The sequence below is a fragment of the Elephantulus edwardii genome, unplaced genomic scaffold (genome assembly GCF_000299155.1).
Source record: "Elephantulus edwardii isolate Elephantulus edwardi_28Jun2011 unplaced genomic scaffold, EleEdw1.0 scaffold00088, whole genome shotgun sequence".
Classification (NCBI taxonomy): domain Eukaryota; kingdom Metazoa; phylum Chordata; class Mammalia; order Macroscelidea; family Macroscelididae; genus Elephantulus; species Elephantulus edwardii.
In genome coordinates this window covers 4,943,651-4,966,068 of record NW_006399838.1, presented here as the reverse complement: position 1 = coordinate 4,966,068, position 22,418 = coordinate 4,943,651, and the positions used below count along the sequence as shown (strand labels likewise).

General features: G+C 44.1%; 1 protein-coding gene and 1 pseudogene across 2 annotated transcripts in view; one reads left to right on the top strand and one right to left on the bottom strand.

The window, feature by feature from the left end:
• NCEH1 (neutral cholesterol ester hydrolase 1) overlaps nt 1-22,418 on the bottom strand; it is an 83,420-nt gene that overhangs the window by 51,106 nt on the left and 9,896 nt on the right. The gene's annotated exons all lie outside the window — the stretch shown is intronic.
• LOC102868799 lies at nt 895-2,483 on the top strand (annotated as a pseudogene).

Here is a 22,418-nt window from a genome sequence, read left to right as displayed (position 1 = left end):
AGGGTGGAGGGACAGTGCAAAAGAGGAAGACCCTAGATGAGATGGTTTGACTTAGTGACTGGGGAAATGGGGGTCGGTGTGTCAGAGACAACAAGGGAGACTCAAGATAGAGCAGGCTTCAGAGCTGTGATACTTGTTGATTGCCATCAAGTCAAGCATGACTCATAGCGACCCTATGAACAAAAGACCTGAAGTTTTTCTATAACTATCATCATTTCTCAAAGTTTGTAGCGTTTCTAGAGGCATGTTGTTCAGGAAGTGGACTTGCAAGTGACTCGACAGCACTTAACAAGTTAAAGAGGCTCACTGACTCCTTGGCCTAAAGAATTAAGAATCAGGACAGTCTGTTAGTCCCAGTGGTACAAGAAGATGAGGAAATCTGGGTTACACTGACCCTGTTCCTGTTGGGTACGGCAGAATCTGATCTGATGGATAGCTGCCCCACACATAACAGAGGCGAAGAGCCCCACTGGGCTTTCTTGGCTATAACTTTTCTAGAAATAGAGGACCAGCTGTCAAGGGTTCACTGTTAAAAATTTCTTTCCTAGTTACTGACTTGGAATTTGTCACATAAATGGCCAGGATCATACAAAGAGGGTGTGCCTGGACCGTCTCACCATCCCACTAGGTTGAAATTGGGCTGTTTAAGCAGTAGAAATTGGAGCTCTCAACAGCAACAATGAAGAGGAAGCAGGACGCATCCTCCTGCACCAGCCAGACCAAAAGCAACAGCACCTTCAGCGGAGACCCCGGGACAAATCTGGGACAAAGCTGACGTGACACTGCTGCCCCTCAGATCTAGAACCAGAGATTTTCACCCAGGCTTGCTGGAGGACTGAAAGAAGATGCAATTCCTGGCAGGACTGAGGGGACTTTGTGACACTGACCCAAACCATGAGGCTGAAGGTGAAAAGCCTGCACACTGCAGACGATGTCTGGCCTGAGGACGGTATCGGCCACCAGCTGATCTGCAGGAGACGGACGGGCAGTCTCCTCTCATGCGATTAACTGCCTCTGAAAACCCACCAGAGGGGCAGCCATGGATTGGTTCCGACTCTCTGGTCTACAACAGCTGCAACACCCTGGAATGAGAGCCTCTTCATTTTCCTAATAAACTCCATGAGCTGCTAGCTGTGAGGAGCTGGTCCTTGGTTCACGGAGACTCAGGGGCAACTGAAGGAGGTAAAATGCTTGTCATTTCCATGCGATCCTCATGGTTTTAGATTCGATTCCCAGCCCTTTGTCCTAATCATGTCCGTCTCGAAGCCCCGCTGGCATCGATTAGCATGAGAGCACAGTCGAGAAGCTGCCCCGAGAGGCACGTGGTCACAGTGCATGAGGACACTGAGTGGAGATCAAATCCGGAACTCTGGGTGGAAAGGCAGAATTTTACCACTGAGCCATTGGCGTGTCCATGTTTAGAAAGTAACACATCGTTCTCAGCCCTGAGAGAAACGGGATTGACAACAAATTCTACTGAACTAAATACTGATAGTCTAATGACTCTGACTCTGTTTTGCGGCATAGTTAACAAAGAATCAACGCTCCCCTCTCTCAGTCTTCGTCATGTCCCGTGGGCTGGGCTCACCTTCCCGCAGGGGTTCAGAAGCAGCACACTGTGTGAGAGACTGTCCGGCTTTCTCCGCAGGAGCAGCTGGTGGGTTCCAGCTGCCTAACTTTGGATTATCAGCATGTACCCCAAAGCCACTAGAGCCCCCTGTGCTGCTGTTGTTGTTATGCGCTGACAAGTCACCTGCCACTCATAGTGACCCTATGTACAACAGCCCTAAGCCCTGCTCTATCCTGTGCCAAGTCTCTCACACAGCTACCCCCACTACCCCAGTCACAAAATCCACCTCATTGGGAGTCTTCCTCTCCTGCGCTGTCCCTCCACCGTCCCAAGCATGATGTCCCTCTCCAAGGACTGATCCCTTCTTGAAACATGCCCAAAGCATGTCAGATGAAGTTTCAGAATCTTTGTCTTCAAGGAGCAGCCTGGTCTCACCCTCTCCAGGACAAACCTGGTTGTTCTCCTAGCAGTCCATGGTATAGTATACTCAGTACTCTTCTCCAGCACCACAGCTCAAAACCATCAATTCTCCTTCTATCCAGAGCCAGCCTAGAGCTCCCTTGTGTTTTCCTGGACATAGGAGAACTGAATAAGGCATCTGCGTTGCCAAGTCCAGGAACTGTGGAGGAGGTAATGGAGAGAACCAGCACGGGGCGGGGGTGCAGGTCCCCAGGCCCCAGCGCAGAATGCAACAAATCCCAGAAACAACCTTATCGGGAACCTCCCCAGCTCAGTAAAATGCCAAGTCCTTGCCATTAAAAAGCTTCAGAAGTGATGCAATAAGTTAGAAGCCAGACTTGATAAGGAGTTTCAGGTGCTGGAAAGGACATAAAATGAAATCTGCAAGCCCTTACTTGCCCAGACCGGTGAGCTCACAGGGGCAACGGCAGATGTGTGTGGCTTTCCAGATTAAGGAACCTGAGGAAATAAAGGGAAGGAAGAGTGGAACGAGGAAGACCCACACTTGGAAGTGTCTCCACACTCAGAAGTGTCTCCACACTCAGAAGTGTCTCCACACTCAGAAGTGTCTCCACACTCAGAAGTGTCATCGAGAAATAAAAAGGAGCAGAAACTGACACGAAGGAAGTGAGAACCTTGGCAAATATTGAATATTGGTGGTCTTTTAAAAAGGCTTAGGAATTGATTAAAATACTTGGATGTGAATCTAGTCTGGCTACTCTAATATTTATTCCATGAAGATTCTGGCCAGCCCATCAGTTTCAGATTTTTATCTTCAATTTCAACACAATACAGATCTCAGAAGGTGCTGAAGAATAGCAGTTAGAACTACCCCCCCCACCCCTGACTCTTGATCTATTCTGTGAAAATTGGAAATTGAAGCTTTAAAAGGGTCACTTTGAAACTCATTCATCAAACCATCACATCACAAATGGAACATCCCAGCCAAGACTAAACACATTCCGATAGTCGTCCTGTTATGTCCTAAGCGTAGAAATTAACAGAGCTCAAGAAAAGAAAATATTCTTCATGTAAGACTTAAGACTTTGTTTTTACAGCCCAGAGATCAGCTTTACACATCAGAGGAATGTGCTGGAATGAAAGGGCTGTGATGGAGAGCGAACACAGCAGCACTATGTTGATGAAGCAGCAAACTTCCACTGCAAGTTCTCAAGAATGTTCCTGACTATCTGAATTTACGCAAACAATCTACTTTGGTGAACGAGAGCACAGAAATGGTTTATCTTTAAAGCGTCTTACAATCTTACATTTATGTGTTTTCTTGGCATTATTTGCAAAACAGTTGTTTTTAAAAAAACTATGTTTAAGCATAAAGTCACTTTATGATTGAGAAAAATTCTTTTTACCTTTTAAAACTTTTTGAAAAATCCATTCATCGTTGCCCATTTTCTTCCCTCTCCCTCCCCCAGCCCACTTTGCAATGCACCTTTTATTCCAGATTATTATCATACACACAAGCATAACATGTATTCCTTTCCGAGAGTTCTTCCCTCATCTGTTCTACTGCAGTGTTCATTATCTGTCTACTCTTTTCCTACTCTCCCCCACAACCCCCTACCCGTGTCTGTCCTATTTTATAACACAGTTTTATGCAGTATTTGTCCTTTTGTGACTGAGATATATTTCACTCAGCATAATGTCCTCCACGCTCACCCGTGTTGTGTAATTTTTACAAGGTCATTGTCTTTCATTTTCATTGGTTTTCTATCCATTCGTTAGTTGGTGAATACTTGGGTTGCTTCCATCTCTTTGCCATTGTGAATAATACCGCAATAGACAAGGATGTCACACATCTGTTTAAGTTGTGGCTCTTTAGGATAGAATCCCAAAAGCAGAACTGCTGGACCAAATGGTATTTTTCTTTCCGTATTTTTAAGAAAGCACCAGATTGCCTTCCATCATGGCTACACCATTTGACATTCTCACCAGCAGTGAATCAGCGTTCTAATCTCTTCACAATCTCACCACCATTTGCTGTTTGCTGCTCTGTTGAACTCTGCTATTGTTGCCAAGGTAAGAAGCTGCACTGCAATGTCAAAGGCACACAGTTCAAATCCACCAGCTGTTCCACTGGAGAAGGATGGGCGATCTCCTCCTGTGTAACTGACGGCCTCTGAAAAGCCGCCGGAGGGTCAGCTGTGGGTCAGTTCTGACTCAAGGATACTGAGAGCAACGGGTTTCTGAAGGCCTGTTTTGTCAGGAGTGGCTGGCCAAGCCTTCTTTCTAGTCTCTCCCAATCTGTCTTAATCTGAATGTTCCACTTCAGCACAGCATCTGACACATAAGCACTGAACCCATAAAAGCAGACGATGATCAAGCAGATATAAAAATACTGAACACTTGAAACGTCTGTGTCATCCTTGCAAAGGGGCCATGCTAATCTCGGTAGCAGTCTAACTTTAGTGTATGTGCTACAGACATAAACACTAAAAGGAACAGAATCATTACATTAAAAAAATTACTGCAACAATGAATGTCTACACAGAAACATTTTTTGTTTGAAGCTAGGTACCACTCTACAGAGGACATAAGGATCATTTACTACTACTTCTCTAGGACTTAACCCAATACTTAATATACAGTACATATTCAACAAGAACTTATAAAATGAATGAATGTCACTGCGGCTTTGTTCACAGTAGCAAAGAGTTGGAAACAACCCAAGTGCCCATCAACAAACGAGTGGATAGAGAAGCTGTGGTATATTCACACAATGGAATACTACGCTGCACCGAAAAACAAGGAACTCATAATATTATACAAAATGGGTGACCCTGGAGGACATTATGCTGAGTGAAACATCTCAGTCACAAAAGGACAAATACTGCATAGTGCCACTGTTGTAAAATGAGACTGACATCAGGGTTGGTGGGAGACTGAGAAAGATGGGATAAATTATGTATACTGCATTGAAACAGATGAGGGAGAGAACTGCTGAAAGGGATAAATAAATGTGAGCTGAGGGCCTATCCTTGCCTCTAAGGAGCACTCTGGCTGGCTGCACTAGATGAATCCAACCACACAAGACATTGCTGCTTGTTGGCCATTCATGGGCTAGTCAGGGCTCTTCTCCAGCACCACAGCTCAAAGGCATCCCTTCTTCTTCTCTCGTCCTTATTCTCTGTCCAGCTCTCAGATACGCAGCAAGTGACTGAAAAGACCATGGCCTGAAACAAGGACATCATCAGTCTTCAAACTGAGATCACTGCTCTGCAGTAGTTTGGAGAAGTGCCTCACAACGGGCTTGTCCAAAGCAATGCATCTCCTGTTTTCCTGACTGCTGGTAACGAGGGTCCGAGTGAGATTAAGTCATTGACGTTTTCAATTCCAGAATGATGTCCATTTTCATATTTGGTGTTGAAATACGTTTCTCCTCTATCTAAAACAATTTCTTTACCAAGCCTTGCATTCATTATTCACTATATCTTATAATTAAGAGATCATTGTTGTTAGGTGCCATCAAGTTGCCTGCGACTCATTGTGACCCTATGTACAACAGCTGCTTACCAGAAACGGTGCAAGTGGGTGGCTTTGGCAAACAGAGGTGTGTTCCCTCACAGGTTAGAGGCCAGAAGTTTTAATTCAGGGCACTAGTTCTAGAGACTTTCTTCCCATGTTGGCTCTCATAATGGTTGGCTCACTGTCTCCTTTCAGCACCTGTAGGCCTTGGAGTCACTCTTCTCCTGGGTATAAAAGGTTCTCTGTGCAGTGACCCAAATGACATACTCAGATCCAGTCTCTCTTGCTGCTACGATGTCCACTGTTTATATTTCTCTCCTTTTATCACTTGTAAGATAAAAGGTTAGATAGATGAGACCCAGGGAAACTCCTCTGCCATTGGAACTGGGCTAATACCTGAATAAGAGTATTATATTCTACACTAATCATCAAACAGTTGATTGACTGATAACATTCTGGAAAATGTTTCTATCATTACATAATTGCCATATGGCTCTGAATAATGGCCCAGTCTAGTTGGACACCTATCTTTGAATAACACAATTCAATCCCTAACAAGGATTTATCCTTCAATTGGATGCAAATGAAATGATGCAATTTTAAAACACCAGATGGAATAAATGTTGAATCTTGCCTTTGAAAACTGAGGCCCAGAGCAAGGGGAGGTCAATTCCCAGAGAACACACAACCTTGTTCTGGATTATTTTTTTTTTCTTTCTGCATGGCCATTGAAAAATGTTCTAACATATCTCTGAAAGTTTCTGAGACTCTGATAATTCTTCTTTTTTCATAGCAAACTTTTCCTAACTGTACTAATTCCTTGGGAAGGGACATCATGCTTGGAAAGGTGGAGGGTCAGCTGAGGAGAGGAAGACTCTTCATCAGGTGGACGGACACAGTGACTGCAGCAACGGGCTCACGTGACTCAGCGACTGTGAAGACTGCACCGGACTGGACAAGGTTCAGATCTGTGGTTTATGGCGTCATCCTTGACTTGATGGCACCTAACAACACCACCACGCTAATTTTTACTGTTTTAATTCCTTTCTTCCACTTTTCTGTGTCTGGCTTCCAGGCTGAGAGCTAGAGGTCCATGTTTTGACCACACAGCTCTCAACACTCAACCTCTGACCTCCCTTCGGAGATGTGCAGTGATTCAATCTTTGAGCTCTCTGTGGCAACGACTAGCTTCTCTTAATTTTTGTTACCTTTCTACACATTTAAAATATTGTAACATTAGAGCTGGAAGGAAAAATACAGAGCAGCTGTTCTCACACAGTTCTGGAGACAGAAGCTTACAGAGATGACAGATGTACCGGGAACAAAAAGCAAGGGATTCTACACATCCGTAATCAGCTAAACTTGGGACGTTCTTTATAAAGAAACTCTTTCAGAGATTCGTAACACACACTAGCTATTCAAAAACCCTGACAAGTAGCATTTGGTGGTGGTGCTATGCAGTTGACTCTGACACACAGTCCTCAGGTCTTTATCTCACAGGGTCACTCAGTGGCCTTGAACTACCAACCTTTTGGTCAGAAGCCAAGTGCTTAACTAGTATGCCACTAAGGTTCAAGTGAAAATTGTACATGATGAATGTATTTAACTCTGCTTAAATGTCAATCTTTTCATTCCTGTTTGTTGTTGTTTTGTGATTGAGTTAGTAGTACCAATTCATAGCTGAGCGTCCATGGGTTTTCAGAGGCTCTAAGCTGTATAGGAGGAGACTGCCGATCTTTCTAAATGAAGCAGCTGATGGATTTGAACTACACACCTTTGGGATTGGCAACCCAGTTCCTTACTGGTAAGGCCACCAGAGCTCTCAAAAATTAGCTTGGAATCAAGTTTCTAAAGGCAAGATTTAATTGCTATTAACTTCCTTTAAAACTGATTTGGGAAGGCCTTGCCTAGTCTAACCCTCTTGTTTTACAAGACTGAGCCCAGTGTCTGAATGAAATGACTCAGGGCACAGCTAAATGCTAGTACCAGGTGCAGTCCAACCCAGCTTAGTCCCAGACCAGAAGCTAACTACTGTTTCTCCTTTGCTGGATTAGACAACTTCTGGTCTTCAGCAAGCCATAGGTGATCTTACATAAGCTTGACTTCACACACAACCAGGACACAAGGCTGTGCTAAGTTTCCTCAGAGAAAAACTCTGCAATAATACATATTAGGACATACTCAAGCTAAGCTATCCTAAGACTCTCGAGAGGCCTCAAAAAACGAGAGGAACAAACTCAGAACAAAGCATCCTGGAGGAGATTCAAGGGCGAGGATTTTCACCTAGAGCTCTCGTCCTTACATAAAAAAAGTCAGGCTGTAAAGCAAGGAGACTGATGTTCATCTATTTGCAACTACTGGGAATATATCCCAAAGAGACCATAACTGACATCAAAGCAGATAATATGCACACCCATGTTTATTGCGGCTTTGTTCACAATAGCAAGGAGTTGGAAACAACCTAAGTGCCCATCAACAAACGAATGAATAGAGAAGCTCTGATATATTCACACAATGGAATACTATGCTACATTGAAAAACAAGGAACTCATTAAATATTATTCAAAATGGGTGACTCTGGAGGACATTATGCTGAGTGAAGTGTCTCAGCCACAAAAAGACAAATACTGCGGGGTGCCACTGTTGTAAAACAGGACTGACCTCGGGGTTGGGGGGAGACTGAGAAAGATGGGTTCAATAATGTATACTGCACTGAAACAGATGAGGGAGAAAACTGTTTAAAAGGCATATGTGATTAGGTATTTTTGTTATGAAAGGAGTCCAGAGAGAAGGCTGCATAGTGGAGTGGACATGGGGGGGAGGGATTGTAAAACAATGAAAGACTTTTACTTTTCCAAGAGGGTAGTGTACTGGGGGGGAGGGTTGGGAAGGGAGAAAAGTGCAACAATGAATGAATGGGAATCCAAAGTCTCTGTAAATTTTCATTGAAATTAATAATAAATTAAAAAAAAAAAAGATTGTTGATTGTGGATCTGAGCAAGCTGTAATTGCTAACAACGTCCATATCTCCTCCATATATCACAGTGTTGCCCATTGGTCCAGTGGCTAGAATCTTTGTCTTCTTGATGTTGAGCTTCAATCCATATTGAAGACTACAGTCCTTGACCTTTTGCAGCAAGTGTTTCAGGTCTTCTTCAGTTTCAGGAAGCAAGGTGTGTCATCTGCATATTGTAGGTTATATTTTTTTATTAAGATTTTAATGAAAATTTATAGAGAACTTGGGTTTCCATTCTCTCATTGTTGCATATTTTCCTCCCCCTCAGTTCACATTCTTCTTTGGGAAAAAAAAAATTCTTTCAATGTTATACAGTCTCCCCAGACCACTTTAATATGCATCTCTTATTCTGGACTCTTTTCATGCCAATAATACCTAATTATATATTCCTTTTATACAGTTCTCTTGTCTATTCCAATGCAGTGTACATTATTTATCCCCTCTTTTCTTAGTTACCTCCCAATCCCAGTGTCAGTCCTGTTTTATAACTGTGGCACTATGCAGTATTTGTCTTTTTGTGACTGAGATATTTCATAGTCACGCATTTTGTATATTTCATGAGTTCCTTGTTTTTCAGTGCTGCATACTATTCCATTGTGTGAATATACCAGAGCTTCTCTATCCATTTGTTGATGGGCACTTGGGTTGTTTCCAGCTCTTTGCTATTGTGAAGAAGGCCGCAATAAACATGGTGTGCATCTATCTGCTTGGGTGGCAGTTCTGGTTTCCTTAGGGTATAATCTCAAGTAATGGAATCACTGCGTCAAATGGTTTGCAACTTTTTGAGAAAGCACCATACTGCCTACCATAGTGGCTGCACCATTTTACACTGTCACCAGCAGTGAATAAGGGTTCCTGTTTCTCCACAACCTCGCCAGCATTTGTTGTTCGCCAGACAGCCTCTTGTCAGGCACGTTCACAGGCTTCTCTGTGATCCTCAGCCTTGAGGCTTTAAGGCGTTGGCCCTGCCCTGCTCAGAGCAGAGTTACAAGGCTCTCTTAGTACACACCACCCTTACTGGTTCAGGAAGCTTAGGGTCAAAGGTGCTCAGCCCTGGCTCCACGGAAGGGCAGATCTAGCTACTCCTGGAAGCAATCAAAAGCAGCCACTGGCCAGCAAGCACTCCTCTTTCTTGCTCTGTGAATTCGGAGGCATGACTCTGTCTCGTCTCAGTCTCTGGTTCTCTGCCACTTCTGCTGCTGCCACTGTCGCTGCGGTCAACTCCTACTGCTGCCTGGGCTGCCTTGTCTGTTTCTCCTGCTTCTTAACCTTACTCATCTTGCACAAGATTCTCTGGCCCAAAGCATACAGTGCACTCTGCTGCTTCTTTCTCAATGGTGGGGAGATTCCTGTTTTTCATCTGAGCCCGCTGACAGGATGGCAAGACTGACCAACCCCCACTTCCCCTTCTCTGCAGCCACTGACCCAGTCCTGTGGTGAGTTACACAGCCAAAACCAAGAAAGTCAAATAGTCCACGACAGCAAGAGAGCATCCCACCAAAAAATGCGTACACAGTGACAGAAGAGGGTGGAGAAAGTAAATAGTGGCTGTGTTGGGATTATATCCCCCGTTTTCTTAATTTCATACAGAATGATTACATGTTTTCATTATCTGCTCCCATAAAGACTACAGCCCAGAAAACTCTATGGGGCAGCTCTAATCTGTCACACGTTGTTGTTGTTGTTATAATGTGCCCTTGACTTGCCTGTGACTCACAGAACCCATACAACAGCTCTGCCCTGCCCTGAGCCAATTGGGTTCCGACACACCTACCCTCTTTGCCCTAGTTACTGTGTCAATCCATCTCGTCCAGGGTCTACCTCTCCTGCGCTGTCCCTCTGCCCCCCTAAGCATGATGTTCTTCTCCAAGGACTGGTCCTTCCTGGCCGTGTCTACCCAAGGAATTATGCCTTAAAGCACCTGTAAGAGCCAGGTATTAACAGAATTTAAAGAACTCTCATCACCCTCTGCCCTCCACCCACTGCTCAGACTCAGACACACCCTTGACCTTTTCATCTTCTAACATCACTCCCCTTTCTGATATCCTCCCTTGCATCAGCCTCAAACATATAGAAGGCTAGGGAGCTCTGGTGGCCTAGCGGCCAGAAGCTGCACTAAAATCCCAGAGGTACATGGTTCGAATCCACCAGATGCTCTGCTGGAGAAGGAGGGGCAATCTCCTCCTGTACCAGTAAGATCTGATTTGATGGCACACACACAAGAAGAAAAAAAAAAAGAACACCCACAAAAACATAGAGAAGGCTGAAACAAAGGGTTCTGTCCATCTTCAGGTATTTCTCCTGCTTTACTTCACGACGACATTCCAGTCCATTCTTCCGTGTCCCATCTCACACGTCCCCTCCTCTGAAGCATCCTATCCAACTCAACCCCCGGACTCCTGTCTTGGTACTCCAGGAGCATGCAGTGTTTTCCTTAACCTGACTCTGGATTTAGCTCATTCATCTTCATTTCCACATTTCTAGCACGCTGCCTGGAAGATATTACAGCAAGTGCTCTATGTAAATGCTGAAGGAATGACTGGATCGCTGTTCGACTCTGCTTCCTTTCACTGTCGCTTCTGAAGTTCATGATTTCTGGGCAAGAAATGCAAGCAGCTCTCATCTCATCGTTTTCCAACTTGAACTCATCATTCTTTCTCTGTGAAGAAGAAACAGGAATCCAGGCAAATCCAGCTTCACTGTGGATCCCACTACCGGTGCCAAAGACAGGTTCCTGTTAGAATACTGACACCACACCTACCTGACTGCAGAGGCTATCAGTTTACACCTGCTCACTCAATCATTTATTCACTCAGCAAATATGTGCAGCTTTGCCTTGTGCCAGGCAGGAAATACTGAGCCACAGAGACATATCCCCTCCCTTCCCTGAACTTACAGCCTAGTCCAGGAGATGAACTACCTCAGGAGGTCTACTTCTTAGGAGTCATTAAACAATTACCAGTGGCCGGATTTTAGCGAGGGATGAAACGGGGTGGGGTAAGACAAGAAATACAAGTCAGCAGAAGAGTAGACTAAATGGTAAAAGCAAGAAGGTCTCCAATGACAGACTCAATCCCTGTAACACACATGCGAGACAATTTTGTCCCAAGTAACACACCATAGCTGCCAACAACTGTAGTTTCTGTTAAAATAAAAAAGAGGTTCTGAAGCAACAGAGACCTCACTTTTTTTTTTTTGGCTGAGTACAGGCACTTAACAATAACAATAATAACAACAACAACATAGAGCTCTGTGGGTCTGGTGGATAGAAAGTGATGCTGCCAAGTCAAAGATGGGTGATTTTAATCTGTGGCACTCACACCTGGTTTTCACTGGTTTTGGTCAAACATTCTTCTAAGTGGTATAGCCCTGGTCTGTCCATTTGCTGTACAGAGGTCACTTGTAGTTGCTGTGAAGCTGAACACTGTGACACTGATGAGTCAAATGCGATCATGGTTCCCCATGGTGGACAGTGTTTGGTGGAGCTCCCCAATTAAAACAAGCTTGGAAGCAGGAGTGGCATCCACTTCCAAAATAGCTTGTCTCCGGAAACCCTATGAACTTGGAGAAAGGATGAAAGTTAAACATGTGTTCAGGTCTTTCGTTCATAAGGTTGCTATGAGTTGTGTGCAACTCGACGGCACTTAACAACAACCACAGTGTACCTTCTTGATGGTGCATGACAAGATGGGCCCCTCCCCTCTCTCAGGGGGACTGGACAGAAGCTGTGACAAGGATGTGAGATTCCCCAGCGGCTGAGGATCTCTCCTGTGTCTTTCTTGACAGGACTGGTTTTTGCTTAAGACAAAAACCCCAATGGTTCTGATTATATATTTCTTTATCAAAGTTTTACTGCTGTACTAAGGGTTTGTGAGGGAGCCCTGGGGCCCTAATGGTAAGGAGTGAGGCTTCCAACCCAAAGGCACACAGATTGAAGCCAGGAACTGCTCCACAGGCGAAAGAGGTGCAGTCTCTTCCTGTGTAATCTACTGCCTCCGAAAACCCACTGGAGGGGCAGCTGTGGGGCAGTTCCGACTCCACGGTACTCAACAACAACAGTAAAAAGAGTTTGTGAAGAAGAATATTTTTAACAAGTTGTCTGTGCATTTGCTGTACAGAGGTAACTCATGTTTGCTGTGATGCTCAACACTGTGACACTGATGTGTCAAATGCAGTAACGGTTACCCGGTTACCCACAGTGGACCGTGTTTGGAGGAGCTCCTGGCTAAAACAAGCTTGGAAGCAGGAGTGGCATCCACCTCTGAAATAGCTTGCCTCCGGAAACCCTATGAACATGGAGAAACGATGAAAGTCACCCAAGTGTTCAGGTCTTTTGTTCACAGGGTCACTGAGTCGTCTGCGCCTCGACAGCACTTCACAACAACAGTTTGCTGAGTGAAAACAGTAGAGTATAACGGTATATGTGTAGTGTAATAGCACACAGCATTAAAACAGAGAATAAAAAGCAATAGAGCCACCAGGACCTGGGGTTTGTGCTCACACGAGAACGCAGCTGACTGTCGGCCCCTCCCACAAATGCTCCTAGCCGCCCAGTGGTGCTCATTCTCGGAAAAGCATCCACCCACTGCGTGCTTCCCAAAATCTTACTATTACCTGACTTCAGTTTACCAAAGTTAAAGGGGTGCAACAGATCGTAACCACGCAAGACCGAGACAAGTTCCACTTGACCAGTGCGGTGAAGGAAGGTTTAACTCACTGCCACTCAGCCAGCTCACTGCTGCCGGTTGTAACTCATCGCTGACCCTCCTGCGGGTTTGCAGACGCGGTCAACTGCCCAGGCAGAGTGTCCACCTTTCCGCCAGGAGCTGCTGGTGGATTCCTGCTGCCTGCCTTTGGATTGGCGGTGCAACTCCTTACCCACTAAGCCTTCAAACTTCTGTGTCCTTCTGTAACAACAGAAGCAGCCTGTGTGTGCCGCCCTCTTCTCTTTTCATAAGGTCCTTCCTCTCCTGTCTGTCTGGGGCGTTCCTATCTTTTCAGACTCAGCTCAGACAGCACTTCCTCAGACAAGGGTTGCTGGCGCTCCCACACATCCCAGGGCTTCCTTCTCGGGGCCCCCACAGCCCCCACAGTGATGACGAAGGCAGCCCTCAGCGTGGTTCGCTGGATGGTCAACTTGGTTTTTGCAAGGTAGACTGAACATCTCGACATCCCTGCAGACCCTGGCACAGTGAGTGATCAGTTAAACATTTGACAAAAATATTAACCTTCTTGAAGTCCAAACATCAGCTTTGGCAGACATGCTTGAGTTGAATTCATCCTAACAAACACGTTAAGGGTGAAACTCTGGAATACAAAGGACAGGAGTGCATCTTGGGACTTAACAGACGGACTGGCGAGTTCAGTGTGCTATGCTGATGAAGCTTCACGTTCCTTGACTTCTCAGGACAACGCGCTGGTCACCGCTTCCCGGTGGCATTCCACGTGTGGTTTCTTTCAGGACACATTCTCCGAGTCTCCTTTGTTCTGTTGCTTTCTCCTCGTCTCTAGAACTGCTACGTTGTCATTTAACACTGTTTCCGTGTTGTTGTAGTTAGATGCTCTTGAGCTGAGTACAATTCATAGTCATCTTATGAACGAAAGACGAAACCTTGCCCTCCTGTACCATCCTCAGCCTCTCATATGCTGGAGCCTATTTTTTAAAAATTTAATTTTATTTTATTATTTGTGTGTGAACAGTCCAATCAGATCTGACTGGTACAGGAGGAGATTGCCCCTCCTCCAGCAGAGCATCTGATGGATTCGAACCGTGTACCTCTAGGTGGAACCCATTTTTCTGCTGTGTCAGTTCCTCTTGTTGAGGGCTTCTCTCTCCTTCTGTGACCCTCCACCTTTCTCAGCATGAGGTCCTTTCCGAAGGATTGCCCTCTCCTGACAACATGCCCAAAGTATGTGCGATGAACTTCCGCCTCCTTGCCTCCAAGGAGCAGCCCTCTTCTCCAACACAATACCAAGGCACCATGTGTCCACAGGGAGTTTGCATTAACATGGACATGCCAATAAATGGTTCGTATATTCTCAGTCATGTAATTACTTGTCTTTCCCATTTGATTTTAGCTCCAAGAAGACTGAAACATTCATTTTATACATTATTCCATCCTTCTTGTGGTGGTGGTTGGTAGGTGCCGTCAAGCTGAGTAGGGCTCAGGGTGACCTTCTGAACAGTGGATCCGAATCCTGTCCTATTTTGTGCCATCTTCATCATCCCTGACACAATTGAGATCATCGCTGTAGTCGCTGCGGCAACTCTTCTTGTCGAGGCTCTTCCTTTCTTTCGCTCCTTCCCTCTTCCGAAGCATGACGTCCCTCTCCAAGGAATACGCTCTCCTAGCGACACGCTCAAAGTATGTGGGATGAAGTGCGATCACCTTCGCCTCCAAGGAGCGTTCTGAATGCACCTTCACCTGTTTGTTCTTTTGTCGGTTCTGGGATATTATATAATCTTCTCCAACATCACTGTTCAAAGGCATTTTTTTTTCTCCTATCATCCATGTTCACTGTCCAGCAAAGTGACTGAAAAGACCACAACCTGACTCCGATACACCTAAGTCCTCCCAATGACACCACTCCACTGTTCCTCCATAATTTAGAGAAGTTCCCTGACTACAGATTTTCCCAGAGCGCTCCATCCCCTGATCTCCTGACTTCTGATACCAAGTGGATTGTGGACCCAAGTAAGATAAAGATGGGGACAGTTTCAATCATGTCTTTATCTCTCTTGATCTTGCTTCCTGGTCCAGTGGTGAGAACTTTTGTTTTCTTGAAGTTGAGATGCAATCCATATTGAAGGCTGCAGTGTTTGATCTTCTGGAGCAAGGGCTTCAAGATCTGACTTTTCAGCAAGCAGGGTTGAGTCATAGGCATCACAAAAGTTATTGATGAGTCTCCGTCCAATCCTGAAGCCACATTCTTTTTCCTAGAGTCCAGTGTCTTGAAGAATTTCCTCAGCATACAGATTAATAGGTTTAAAGAAAGGGTACAAATCTGATGCATAAATTTCTTCATTTTAAACCATGGCTTGATGCTACCAAGCCAAAGGTTGTATAGCCCTGGTGTGTCCACTTGCCATACAGAGGTAACTCGTGGTTGCTGTGAAGCTGAACACTGTGACACTGATGTGTCAAACGCGATAATGGTCACCCATGGTGGACAGTGTTTGGTGGAGTTCACCGATTAAAACAGGCTTGGAAGCAGAAGTGGCATCCACTTCTGAAATAGCTTGCCTCCGGAAACCCTATGAATCTGGAGAAAGGATGAAAGTTATACAAGTGTTGAGGACTTTCCTTCATAGGGTTGATATGAGTCGCCTATAACTCAATGGCACTTAACAATAACAACAATATTCCCTTGCTCTGTTCCCACAATAGCCTCTTGATCTAGGTACAGGTTTTGCATGAGCTTAATTAATTAATGGGATTCCCATTCTTCTCAATGTTAGCCATAATGTATTATGACCCACACAGTCAAATGTTTTTACATCATCAATAAAGTACAAATACACATTCTTTTTTTTCCTTCTTTTTTAATTCTTTGCTTTCAGGTTAAACTCATATGACATCAGCAACGATACCCCTGGTACATGGCTTCTTCTAAATCCAGCCTGAACTTCTGGCAGTTCTCTATGTATTGTTCTAGGCCATTTCTGAAAGGTCTTCAGCAGTGTTTTGTCTGCATGGGATAGTAATGATTCTTTTTTTATAATTTCTAATTTCCTAGGGATTATCAAAGAGATTGCTCCAACTGACAAATGATAGAGAACCTGGCACATTCTTTTCTTGTGGTTTTTAACTAAGCAAGCCTCCCAATCCCTCTGGAAGGCCAGCTGTGAGTACATTCTGACTCATAGGCAGATAGCAACACAATAGCCAACACATTCCTAGTACTGGGATTACTGGCAAATGTAGCATTTTACAATCTCAACCAGCAGTCTGAGGGAGTTAATCTCTCCATACTCAACACAACATTTGTTGTTTTCTGTTTTACTGAACTTTGCTATTATTGCTGGAATGAGATATCTCATTGTTGTTTTCGTTTTCATCTCTGAAATGACTTATAATCTTGACTAATGACCAAAAGCATTTCTTCTTGTGTTTACTGGCTGCCTGAATGTGTTCTTTGATGAAATGCCTAGTTGTGTCCTCTGCCGAATCTTCAATTGGATACTGTGTAACTTTTTTTCTTGAAGCCCATGGTGTCAAAACTTAAGCCATGAGGAGAGGTTTTGAGTTCTTTCTCTATGCCCAGCACTGTGCCATTGTTTTTATGGACACAATTTCATTCAGTCCTCATGATCAGCTAATAGAGAGCTCCTGTCATTATCCTCACAGATAATGCAGGAAATAAACCAAGACTTAGTGCCGTTAACTTGCCCAACTAGTCACATAAGAACTAAAAGCTAAACTCTCTTATAAATGTACAGAAATGATGTTAATCACAGAACAGAGTTCAGGTCTTTTGTGCAAAGCTTCCTCTGTCAGATTCAACTTGACAACACTAAACCACTGCTAAATGAGAGGGACATTCTTCCACTTTGCACATCACTCTTTGTCAACATGCTGGGTGAGGTAACCTGCATTTGCTGTGATGCTGAACCTTGTGCCACAGAGATGTCAAATACCATAATGGTTTCCCAATGTGGACAGTGTTAGGTGGAGCTCCCAGTTGTAAAACAGGTTGGGAAGCAGGAGTGGCATCCACTTCCTAAACCACATGCCTCTGAAAACTCTGTGATCTTGGAGAAACAACGATAGCTGTGGGAAGGCATTGGGTCTTTTGTTCATAGAGTCGCTATGAGTCGACCTCAACTAGATGGCAATTAACAACAATAGGATTTCAACCTAGTAGCCATGGCCAATAGCAGTGACTGTTAAGATGAGAGATATCTGCATAAGAAGCCACAAACTTGAGAGCAATAGGATACAGGTAAGAATGTGGTGTTGCTGGTGTTGTTGTTTTTGTTATGTACCATACAGTTGGAACTGAACCATAGCTGACCCTCCAGTGGGTTTTCAGAGGCAATTAATTGCATGGGATGAGACTGCCCACCCTTCTCCCGTGGAGCAGCTGGTGGCCTCAAACTATGTGCCTTCGAGGTTGCAGTGCAGCTTCTTAGCACTAGGCCACCAGAGCTCCCACTGATAAGAATAAGGGTGAAAATAAAGGCATAAAAACCAAAATATCATTATTAAAATAAATAATAGACAACTGTCAAAAATCAAATATACTTTTAAAAAGTTGGTTTTCATTCAGTCACTCATATATACTCAGTCCTGCACATCAAATACAATTGTGCAATGTCATTATTTAATCTCCTTGGTCAAAACCTCGCTATCCTGCCCCTTTCCCTTTCCCCTACCCATCTAGCTGCTAATTTCTTCTCCCTCTCCATGCCCCCCAACGGCCAACCCTCCACCAATGTTTCTATCCATGTGTAAACCATTCCTTAATTCTTTTTCCTTTCTCTCCCTTCCCCCATTCAACAATAATGTAAGTATTGTTTCAGTAATATACTTCTTAGACATCGGCTATGGCTACAAGTGCTATATATAAATGAATGGATAGAAAAACTATGGTATCTTCAATGCAATACTACGAGGCAGCACTGAAAAACAACAACTTTGTAAAACAATACACAACATGGGTGACACTGGAGGACATTATGCTGAGTGAAATATCTCAGTCACAAAAGGACAAGTACTGAATAACATTAGCGTTATGAAGCAGGACTGACATGGGAAGTTGGAAGGAAATTAGGAAAAGAATGGATAGATAATGAACACTGCATTAGAATAGATGAGGGAAAGAATTGTTTAAAAGGAATATATTAGACATTACATGTGTGACGAAAGTCCAGAATAAGAGGTGCACTGCAAAGAGGCAAAGAGGCCTGGGGAAGGAGAGGGGAGGGGGAGGGAGGGAACTGTCCAACAATGAATGAATAAAAAAAATTTAAAAGTTAACTGGGGGAGGGAGGAAAATGCCTAACAATAAATGAATGAAAATCCATCTTTTCTGTAAACTTTCATTAAAATCACAATTTAAAAAAAGAAAAAGCTCTTGGAGAACTCAAAAAATGAAGCTTTGCACACGTACACACACAAATAATCTCTCATCTCATGGAATCTTTGCAGTGAGTTTATGGAGTATATGGCCACTTCCTAGATCAGGAAAGAAACTCTAAAGTTAACTATTCTGTTGAAATCTACACAACTCGTGTGTCCCGGAGCTAAGATTTGAACACACGCCTGTCTGCTCCCAAAGTTCGCACTGAGACGTTCTGTTGTTGCTGTTTGGAACCATTGCATCAGCTACAACCACACTAACAACAGATCAGAGGCTGCCCCCTTCTGCCCTACCTCACAACCTCTGTCACACTCACGCCGGTTGTAAATCACTGCGTCAACCATACAACACATTATCTTCTCAGTGTACGATCACACAAGCCATTCTAGCATAACACATTATCACCGTGTTCCTCAAAGTATGAGAACAAGTGATCACTTCCACGAGGCATTTTATGAAATGAGGAACATGTAAACAAGTAGGCTTGCAACTCTTGGTGAATTCTATTTTCTCTTTAAGATAGAAATGATGCATCAATATAGCAGGAAATCGGAACTATTTTATCGTTAAGAGATCTTGGTAACTGTGTAATACAGCATTTCCCCATGGACCATTTTTCACTGTGGAACGCATACTCGTTTTCTACAATTGAAGTTTGGACACACACTTGAGTTCCCTAAATGATGCTTTCCTGAGAATGCAGATCACATAACTAGCACAAAATTGAGAGAGAACTGAGTGAGGGGAGAAGTGTAAGGGGGGAGATTGAGATAAAATTGTTTCAAGAGTTGAAAGTTCTGTGGTGCCATCTCTGGAGAGGTGGACGGCCTGTCCTAGCCCGGAGGTTACAATCCCCCAGGGGCTTCACGGGAGAAAGATGGGCAATCTCTTCCCATGCCATAGGCAGCCCTGGAAACCCACCGAAGCGGCAGCCAGAATTGGATACACCTGAAGGAGTCAGCTGCCAGCAGGAAGGGTGGCAGTCCAGAGCCACCAGCCCTGCCAGGAACAAGGAAGAAATTATCTGCTTCCGTAAGGATTACAGCTTCAAAAACCTTCCTTTACTCTGTCTACCCAGTCACTATGAGTTGAAGCCAATGACACAATAATAAATCTGAATATATCTGAAAGGGCTATGGTGGTGTAGTGCATGACAAATTGCACTGTCAACCTAAAGGCAGGCTGTTCGAATCCCCCAGCCACGTCGAGCGAGAAGGACGGGCAGTCTCCTCCGTGTGGTTTATGGCTCTGAAAACCTGCTGGATGGTCAGCTACGGGTCAGCCCCCACTCGATGGTAGAGAACAGCGTGGATTCTGCGTAGCAGTCACGCGTCTGTGAACCTGTCATTTCACCTTGCTGTGTTTATTGCTCATTAAATGGTATTCGCATGCACATTTTTCTACTAAAAGCATGACTGACTTTCCTTGCTAAGAAGGTCACGGACAGAGACAAAACTACGGCTCTAGACTTGGTTCTTACTAACAGGGACAGTGCCATGAGACGGAAGTGCCTTAACCCCTGGGCCGGCGGCCTTAGCTTTGATGCCAGGAATAATAAGATGCACCCTTCCCCTTGCACTTCAGAAAAACAGACTTCAGCATGTTAAAAAATGATGTCGTTTGTGTCTCAAGTCAAAAGCTAAGGAGAAGGCATCTGGAATTAACTGCCCAAGGGCCATCCACCAAAGACCCCGTCTAAGAGGCAAGGACTGCTGTGAACAGGAACTGACTCAGTGTCACCTCACAACAGCCGCAGAGGAAAAGGGAAAAGATAGAAACAAAGTATGTATAGACATTTTCTAATGATCATGCGAAGAGATGATCTCTATCTGCAACTTAGATGTAGCTATAAAAAAAAGATAGAATGAAGAAAAAAAAATACACAGCATGAATGATAAATGCAAAGCCAGACATAAATCTGTAGAAAGGTTATGAGGAAGTTCGAAAGCATCAAGTCTTGCAAAAACAAAGTTGCAAAGGAGAACAGAAAGCCAGTTTTGGCAAGGTTCTGAGTCAGACGGGTGTGGCAGTGCGGCAGGTCCACCCCTTGGGGCAAGCAGAGTAAACAAGAGGCAGCTCAGGCGGGTCCTTAGCTCCTGAATAAAGAGGAAAAACCTACTAAGAGCAATTAAAGAAAACAGCAGAGTAGGGAGGAGAGAAAAATCAAGGTTCCCTAGGAAAGGGGAAATGGAGAAGTTTCAAAAGAGATGGTTTCTGTGTCAGGATGTTTGGTGACAGTAAAGGTGGGGAAGGCAGAGCAAACAAAGAGAAAAAAGATCCAAAATAAGTGTGCAGACTGTCACGAGGGACTCTTGGAGGCTGGTTTTGAACCCTCTCAGAACAGGGACACAGGAATGAGTCTACCACGTTGTCTTGGTCGTACTGAATATCGTGTGACAAATAAATGCAGATGGGGCCCCCTCCTAGGCGAGCTTGCGCGGAAGAGCAATCCAGCAGGCAGGCTGGAACTGTGGAGCGCGGTAGACCCGAGTTGGATAAATGTTAGTTACTGTGTCACTGTGAACAAGTTCCTTCTCTCAGCCTCTTCCTTCTTGGTAACCAGAGCTCTGACTAGAATGAGCCCGCTCACTATGTGTTTGTAACATAAGGCAAATAACAACAGTTGCCTCCTTAGATGACACTGTTGCTGGTAGGTGCCATCCAAGGGGGCTCCAGCTCAGTCACAGGACGTACAACAGAATGAAACATCGTCTAATCCTGAGCCAGCTTCACAATCTCTAAGTGAACGCATGCAAAGCACAGGCACAGTGTTCCAACACAGTCTTTTTACCATCAAAGCTCATCGCTGACCATTCAAATTAGACCAATGAGAGGAGGAACTGTCAAGAGGAAGGTATGATTACACATTATATGTAAGACAACGATCTGAAACAGGAGGTGCATTGCAAAGTGGACTGGGGGAAGGAGAGGGGAGAGAGGAAAGCGGGCAACAATGAAGGGAGGGAAACCCAACCATTCTGTAAACCTTCACTGTTAAAAATCACAATTTTAAAAAAATAAAAGTGGGCTATTAATTAAAAAAAAAAGCAACCAACAAGTTGGATATCCATGTGAAAGGAAATCACTCCCCAGTGTTCTGTGTTCCTGTCTATGATAAGAGGCCCTTTCTAAGGCCTTGTAGCAACTAATAATTATCTGTCAATTCTCTCACACCTTCCGGCACAGCCTGTGTAACTGTCAGTGGTTGATCTTCCCCCTCCTCCAGTATAAACTCAAGAGTAAGAATGTGTCTTATTCCTTTTGGTCCAACTGACGTTCAATTAATATTTAGAGTGTGAATTCCAGATACTGGGATTTTCATTATCTTTTGTTAAGAATGAAAATAGATGATTGTTGTTGTTGACTGGCGTTGAGTTGCATGACTCATAGCGACCCTGTGAACAAAAGACCTGAAGCCTTTCTATAACTATCATCGTTTCTTCAAAGTTCACCAGAGTTTCCAGAAGCATATTGTTTAGGAACTGGATGCCACTCCTGCTTCCAAACCCGTCAAAATAGATGATCAGAATGATTATGGAGGGAATAGAAGTAAGTTTGCTACTTGGAAATCTAACTACATTTCTTCATTCTTTATAAACATCAAACTGAAGGAGCAAATAGTGGTGGAAAATTCCCACAATGCTCCATTTGGCAGTAAAATTAAATGTATGTTCCCTATGGTAAAGGGAGTAATTATGCATCAATAGAATGTTTAATAGTGATTAGCTGCTTTCACACATCACAGAAATGTCTTTTTTTTTTTTTAAAGATTCTTTCATTGTTTTACAAACCCTCCCCCAGGTCCCCTCC